General features: G+C 51.6%; 1 long non-coding RNA gene across 1 annotated transcript; it reads left to right on the forward strand.

Annotated features, from left to right (window-relative positions):
- Nucleotides 1–1,150: 1,150 nt before the first annotated feature.
- Nucleotides 1,151–6,068, forward strand: LOC141569943 (uncharacterized). Its single transcript, XR_012493672.1, has 3 exons — nucleotides 1,151–1,288; nucleotides 4,230–4,656; nucleotides 5,945–6,068. It is a non-coding gene; the product is annotated as an uncharacterized LOC141569943 (long non-coding RNA).
- The last annotated feature ends 1,401 nt before the right edge of the window (nucleotides 6,069–7,469 follow it).

Below are 7,469 nucleotides of genomic sequence, written 5' to 3' on the forward strand. Positions count from 1 at the left end.
CAAAACCAAGACAAATTAGAGCCTTTATTTCAGTTTAGGGAGCTTTACATGAAGTATCTTTTCCAAATGAGAAATCATAATTGCTATCTTTGCTAACTAATGGCATCCTTTGTTGCGTTATTCTGACACAGACACACACTGTGTGCAATTTGAGGATGTAGGGAAAGGCTTTACTCCCCCTGAAGTTATGATTCCAGAGCTTGTGCTCCTACCTGTTACAAAGTCATGTGGGAAGGCGTTTTGCGTATATACTGTGTGTCAGGCAGTGCACTAAGCCCTCTGTATGTACTGCCGTCTCATCCATGAGAGAAACCTTACCTGGCAGGTTAGTACAAATATGCCCATTATCATGAGAAAAATGCTGCCATTAGATCCCTGCCAGGCGTGTCTGTAGAACCTGAGCCCTGTGATGACTCGGGCACACTTTTCCCTGCAGTCTCACTATTGGGAACACTGGGAGTTGCCTTCAGAAAATGCTTCCTATTGACCAGTGGTGACTGTCCTTCATGCGAGTGACCCTGTAGAACTCTGTGCTTTTACTTCTGGGAAATTGGGGTCAAATCAGTGGTAGCACCTGGGGAGAAAAGACTCCAGTTCAAGTGATTCAAATGGAGGTTAAAGGCTTCATCCAGCTGATGTGTGTCACCTTCAGACCAGGGACACCTCTGAGCTGAAGCAGAACTGGAGACTGTACAGGGAAAGTAGCAGGAAGGAACATGGGTACGCAAAGGGCATGAGAAGCCCATGTAGAGGGGAAGGAGAGCAGAGGTCCCAGTGCAGGGAAAGCAGAAGAGAGGTCCATGCCTCTGCTTTTCCCAGGTTGCAGTTTCTGTAACAGCTGCTAATGTGTGGTTGGAGAGGCTGGGAATTGGTTCTGCTGCTTCTCTGACCCTTGGTGCAAATCTCATTCCAGCAGCCTTCAGAAAAGTTGTTTGACAGCTGTTTTTGTACGTCTTTTGTTTGTTCTGTTTTCCGGGTTAGAGGAGGTGCCAAAGGAGGTGCAGGAGGGAAGAATCGTGAAAAACAATTTCAAGGAGACAAGGATTGAACCAAGGAAAAGTGGGGCCTGTTTTAATTATTTTACGGTGTCTCCTCTTGCAGGATGAACTCCTTTCATTGTCAGCTGATTCTTTTCAGAGGCAGGAAGAGAGATGTACAAGGTCCAGGAATTGAGTCCAGAAGTGGGGTGAAGGAGCAGTGTGTTCTTGTTCTCCTGTCCCTGATCATGGCCTGGATCATGCTAGAGGACAGACAAAACAAATGGATTTCATACATTGAAAATACAAAGGTAAGCAGAGCAAAAGACAGGCAAAAATGTAGCTGCAGAACTGAGGAAGGCTACAATGTGCTATTGCTCTTTGAGAAAGGAATTGGGTTATTTCTGCTGTCTATGTCAGGTTATGAAATAAAATATTTTTACTCTTTTTGACGACTTATACTTTCAGGAAGAGAACTGAATTAAAAAGTTTCAAGCTTTTTCAAATGATGTTTAGAACAGCTAACTCATGCTCTGAGTTTAATAAAATCTGGTGAAGTCACAATGCAATATGAATCTCATAGTGTTTACTGTGCACCTTTATAGGAGAGAAAACCAATAAAGAAAATCTTCCCAAGCTAATAATGGTCATCCTGGGGTGATGGGACTCCGGTTTAGTTTGCTTTGTTATAATTTGTGAGTCCTCCAAATATTCTACAGGGAGCTTGAAGTGACTAGGGTACCTGGAGAATACATGGATAAAAACCGAAAACAAACGGAGGAAAGCTGGTGACAAGACATTCCGATCAGCAGAAAGACAGGACTATGGAGCCAGGACACTTGGTTTCCAGTAGCGATGCTGCTGAAGGGAGCCTTTTGCCCAATGTTGGGCCTGGCACAGGGAGACTAGAGAGAAGCAGCCATTTATTGTGGAGGAAACTCAGAGCAGTTTTTTTCAAATAGGAAGGGCGGGGGAGGGAGAATTTTATACGGTCCCACACTGCCATCTAATGTCCAGAGAAACTGACTGTGCACATACCTGACACAAACTCCCTCCTTTTCTGGACTTCTCCGAAAAACCAGCAAAGAAGGTGTGGGACGCGACTTGCCAATAAAGGCCAGATAAAGCAAACCTCAGCCCAAGAGACCTCTGACAACCAAAACCAGCTGGCCTCTTCGTTAGTCCCGCCCTCGAAACCATAGCAACAGCGTGTGAAGTGCTTGTACCCAGGACTCCTGCACCAATAGGGCTGGAGCTGTGGTACAATTGACGGTTTCTGGGCCTGCGCACGGACCCCTTAGGTTGGTGTCAGTCTGGAGCCCACATCTGGCGGAACTTTCCTTCCAGTCCCTGTGACAGACTTTCAGTTGAGGGACTGGGTCACTTGTAACCCAGTTGCTCCACCCGCCCCTCCCTTACAAGTGAGGGACATGGCCAATCCCCAGCTCTTCCTCCTATCCCCCCAGGCCTTGCCCCCCATCACCCCTCCCCCTACCTCCACCTGCCTGTGAACACCTACAACTGCTGACACACTCACTTGCCTCCTCTCAGCCCTCAGGCCAGGGAACCCTCCACAGGGTCTCACGGCCCAAGAGCTTGACTGGATCAACCCTGGAAAATCTCCTTAGGGATTTTCTCCTGGGCAACCGACCATCCCGGTGCTCAAGGACCTGCACTGGGGTGGGGACAGAGCCAGGAGTGCAGTTTCCAGGCTCTTGGCCCCACGTGGAAAGGTGCTCACTCGGGTAGTAAAGGGCCATCAACTGTGATTGGATGGCCATCAGCTGTGGCTAGTTGGCCATCAGCTGTCACCTGTGAGCCATTGGCCACTAATATAACTGCCTTGGCTACTCTAGCAGAAAATGGGGGCAAGAAGATGGTGGCTGAGCTAGTGAGCGTGGATTGCAGTTAGCACGACGGATTGCAGCTGCCAAGGGGGGTTGGTTGGCAGATAAGCGGAAGGCAGGTTGCACATGATGTGGCTCCCGCTTCCTGTGTCCGCAACCCAGCTCCATCGAGAATATAGTGGTATGACTCCGCTATCTATGGCTCCGTGGCTCCGTGGGTGTTCCTTTGGGGCCTCACCATCTCCTGCTTTCTTATGTGGGGAGTGGGAGCTGAGACCCACATGACAGCACCTCAGCTTTGATGACAAAACCCCACACCTTCCTGAACTGTTCATCTTGAATCCATGACCAGGAGAGCACTGCTTCTCACTTTCCCTGTCACCTTCCTACACCTCTCCCTTACTCACTGGTACCCGGCTTCCATTCCAGTGACCTCTCCTAATAATTCATGGAGAGCACAGAAGCTATGGGGGGGAGGTTCCTGAGCTTCGCAAACCCAGGCGAGGTGCTTCTCCCCTGGCATCCCCTGCTGACCCTGAGCGTACCTGCTCCTGACTGCAGCCAGCTCTCACCTGTGCTCAGGGTCCCATGCCTTCGCCCTGCTCAGGGACTGCTCCTGCACTCATCACTCCTCTTGGCTCCTGTCCCTTGTGCGTGCAGCTTCCCCAACAAAGGGGTGAACATGGACCCTCTTTGCTCGTGTGATTCTGCTGCTACTGGTTCATTACCTGTTGATTTTCACAGCAAAACTGTTTCATCTTGTCCTGAGACCATTTGCTCAGTGTATGTCACTTACAGATATTGGAAATAATACACCCACCAGTGGGACAGTGAGATCACTGTTGTCCTTGGCTCCTTTCACCACACTGGACACTGGGAGGGGAGAGAAAAGCACAGGGACTTGATGACTTTGGTTTGTGTTCTCTTCTCTAGGCAGGATGGACAAAAGTCCTTAGGATTCAAAAAGGTAAGATTTTGGTGGGCAACATATGTTTAAAATTTGAGTTTCTATCTCCTCAAGTGGGAGGGAAAATGAAATCAATTCCTACTCACCTGGGGCTCTGTCACCCACTGCACCATGTCCTTGGGTGTGGATGCCCTCCTCAGTCTGCCTGCACTCTGACTCCCCAAGAAGCATACGCTCGCCTTGCTCTGCAGCACCTCATGTGACAGCTTTAGGACGGAACTGCTCTGGCACAAAAGAGAAGGGAAGTGAAAGAAGGGTCAAGGCAGAGGAAACGGTGAACATACCTAATAAAATCACTTAATTAAGGTGAATCGAGCCAAATCCAGGGAATACTATGAAGCCCGAGTGATTAAGCTCACTGTTCTGCAGCCTCCCCTTCCTCCCTCTCTCCTCTTACCGAGTTCCTGTTTCATTCCTACGGTCCTGCCTTCCATCAAGAGGAGAAATATTATCGTGGTCAAGATGCCTGGATTGTCATTTATACCAGCTGGATGGCCGACATTCACTGTGGATGGTGTCCGCCCTGCAGCTCTTGACACTCAAACCCTGTTTCCCACGAAGGAGTCAAAGATTTCACCCCTCTTTTACTTTGTTCAAATGTGAGGGGGAGAACAGCCTCAGCCACTACTCGCAGCCTAAGGTCTGTCGTCTAGAAAAAGAGGTTGACCTCACCTGCCTCACAAGTGGGAAGACAGACACAGAGCGCAACACCGGACACCTTTCACGAGCGCTGTGAGCCAAACCCAGTGATGAGGGCTTTCCAAGCACCCCAGGATCCCCTGACTCCCAGGAACACACCAAGTGGATTTCCGCCTCAGCACTGTTGCACGTGCTGTTCCTTCTGCCTGGCATGCTGTTCCCTCAGGTAATGTACGGCCTGCTCCCTCACTGCCTCCAGGGCTCTGCTCACTCATCACCTTTTCAGGGAGACCTTCTCTGACCACCCTCAATGCGTTAACACCATCTCCCCTCATAGCCTTGCCCGTGACCCGTTATTTTCTGTCTCCATAGCAGTTGCCACGCTCAGATATGTTATACAGGTACTGAGCAACTCTATGAAATCACACATTCTACCAATGTTGTTCTGTGTTGTACCCCATCTCCTAGAACGCTGCTCAGGTACACACTGTAGCAGGTACTCAGAAATTTCTTGTGGAAGACTGACTGGGAGTCAGGCTCATTACACACATTGCTAAGATGTACACTGCCTTCCAATATGGGAATTGGCCCCATTTTATTGATTATGATGCCCATCAAGTCTCCAGGACACAAGTGACTTGCCCAAGGACACACAACCAAGACGTGGAGCTCCAGGCTTTGGAATCACAACTGACAGCTTCCAAATCCCTCAGGTCTTACAGAGAGACCTCACACCCAAGAAGGCAAGAGATCTCACCAGACACACAAACCCCAAACAGCTCACATACCCAGAGACACCAAACACAGCTCACTGAACAAAACCTAAAACAGATTCCAAACGTCTCAGCACAGAGAGGTCACCACTTGTGTCACAGACTCCCAAACACAGCACAGACCATACACACTGTGACAGCCCCCACCCCGACAGACCAAGGTCCTCGTCCCAGGAAACAAATTAAAACTGCTGATACCTCACACCCTGCAGATAGGCTCCCAAAGCACCCAGGCAGGGCCACTGAATCCAACGGCTCCGAAAGCAGAAAGACAGAAGTTCAGTTAACTCCGAAACACCCCATAACCTTAAGATAAAGTCCGCATACAAATCAGAGAGCCTACACCCTGGACACAGACCCCAAACAGCTCACCTACTTCCTAGCTTAACAGAAAGCCTCCCCCGAACCCACTCAGATCAGAGCCATCACAGCTCCGGACCCAGAATCACAAAGTGCTCGGAGCCCTCATTCCCTGGGGTGCGGTCACACACACACGGAGATCTCCACCCAGGACACAAACGCCGAGAACCACAGAAAGTGCACACCCAGGTACATGTGTACAGGCCCACGAGCCGCAGAGACCTTTAGTCCGTGGCCACAGAATCCACTCACAGAAAACCTCCCATTCCCACAATCCCTCAAAAGGCTCAGAGGGATCCCATGTACCCGAACAGCACCTGTGATGTGGCACCTCGCGATACACATCCCCAAAAGCCTGACACTGCTTCACTCCCCACGCAGGGACACCGAAGAGCCCACACACCTCTCCCAGGACCTTAATTGCGTGCGTCTGAGACTCCCTCCGACGCCGTGTCAATCGCGCCGGACTAGGCTGGTGACTGAAACAGGGCTAACCTACGCTAAGGAGCTCACGTGAAGACAGCGCCGTCACCCGCGAATGCAGCGTCGGACACTGACTCCACGCCAGCGACTGCGCGGAACTCGCCACTGCCAGGGGCGGCATTGTCAGCCCCGTCCGGACACTCAGGCGGTGAGGAGTCCAACTCGGAGAAACTTCTACGCTCTGAAGACACACGCGCGCGCGCGCGCGAACACGCGGGCACACACACGCCTCACCCTCAGCTCCAGCTTGCAGTCAGGCGACATCCCACACAGATGGCCAATGGGACCGGGGCTGCCAGACAGGGAGGCCAAGATGACAGGTCCAGCCGGAGCCATCCTGCGCCCACCGAGGGCTTCTGGGAGGGTTTATTCCGTCAATCTCGCCGTGACCAATCACGGCACAGCACGGACCTGGGAGCAGTTCCTTTATCCTCCCCCCCACCCCCCGCTATCTCTCCAGCCGGCGTCTTCCAGCTGGGTGCGACCACGTTGCAAGGGACGGGTGCATTTCGGGAATTGACAGTGAGGGTCAGAACCTCACACCCCGAGTCCACTCGGTTTCCAGCGGGTCGGGAGAATTGAGACCTCCGAGTTCTAGTGGGCCCGGCCGCTGTATACACACACCCTCACTGTTGTCACACACACAATGGAGTTTTCCGAAACGCCCTCCCCAGTGGTACCTCCCGGAATACAGAGGCGCCCCTCCAGACCCGTGTGGTTTGTGCCAGGCAGCAACTGTTCCCTCGCGGGCGCCCCTTGGCGGTGGGAACCTGAACTGCCTCCTCCATACATTTGCACCGGGACCATTGTAGGCTGGTCCCCAAAGGGTGGGAAGGCAAAGTCAGCATGAAAACCCCAGTTCGCTGCACTCTTGCATTCTTGGAAGTGTCTTTGTGACCTGAAATGTACCTCCCTGCAGTGGCCGCTATGATGCCAGGGAGCCTTACAAGCTTTTCTCTGTGCTGAGCACGGTGCTGGCTTCTGTCTCCTGGGTAACGCAGAATAGATCTAATGGGGCAACCCCACCACAGTCCCCCAAGGGCAGGAGGGCTAGACCTCCAGGCTGGGGTCAGAAGGCCTGGTATGGGACAGGCTGGGGTCTTTCACTGTCAGCAATAGGTGAGAGGGATGGCGGGTCATTTGGTTTTGTTAGGGAAGGGGCCATCTCCCAGGGGCCAACGGACAGGTTAGGTTAGACACAGACCAGGTGCTTCGTCACAATCCTGTCACGCTTGGACATGTTACCTAGCGGACTCCTCGGCTTGTCTAACTATGCCTCTTGCCACAGCTTTGCAACTGTTAATTTATTGCCTCATTCATTTGGTAAAGAAACAAGAGTTTAAGGGTTTATAAAGCAAGGAAATTACTTAGGTGAGCGAAAAGAGTTGCAGCCCTGGAAACACACAACCACTTAGCAACCCAC

This window comes from Rhinolophus sinicus, unplaced genomic scaffold, assembly GCF_036562045.2.
Source record: "Rhinolophus sinicus isolate RSC01 unplaced genomic scaffold, ASM3656204v1 Contig283, whole genome shotgun sequence".
Classification (NCBI taxonomy): Eukaryota; Metazoa; Chordata; class Mammalia; order Chiroptera; family Rhinolophidae; genus Rhinolophus; species Rhinolophus sinicus.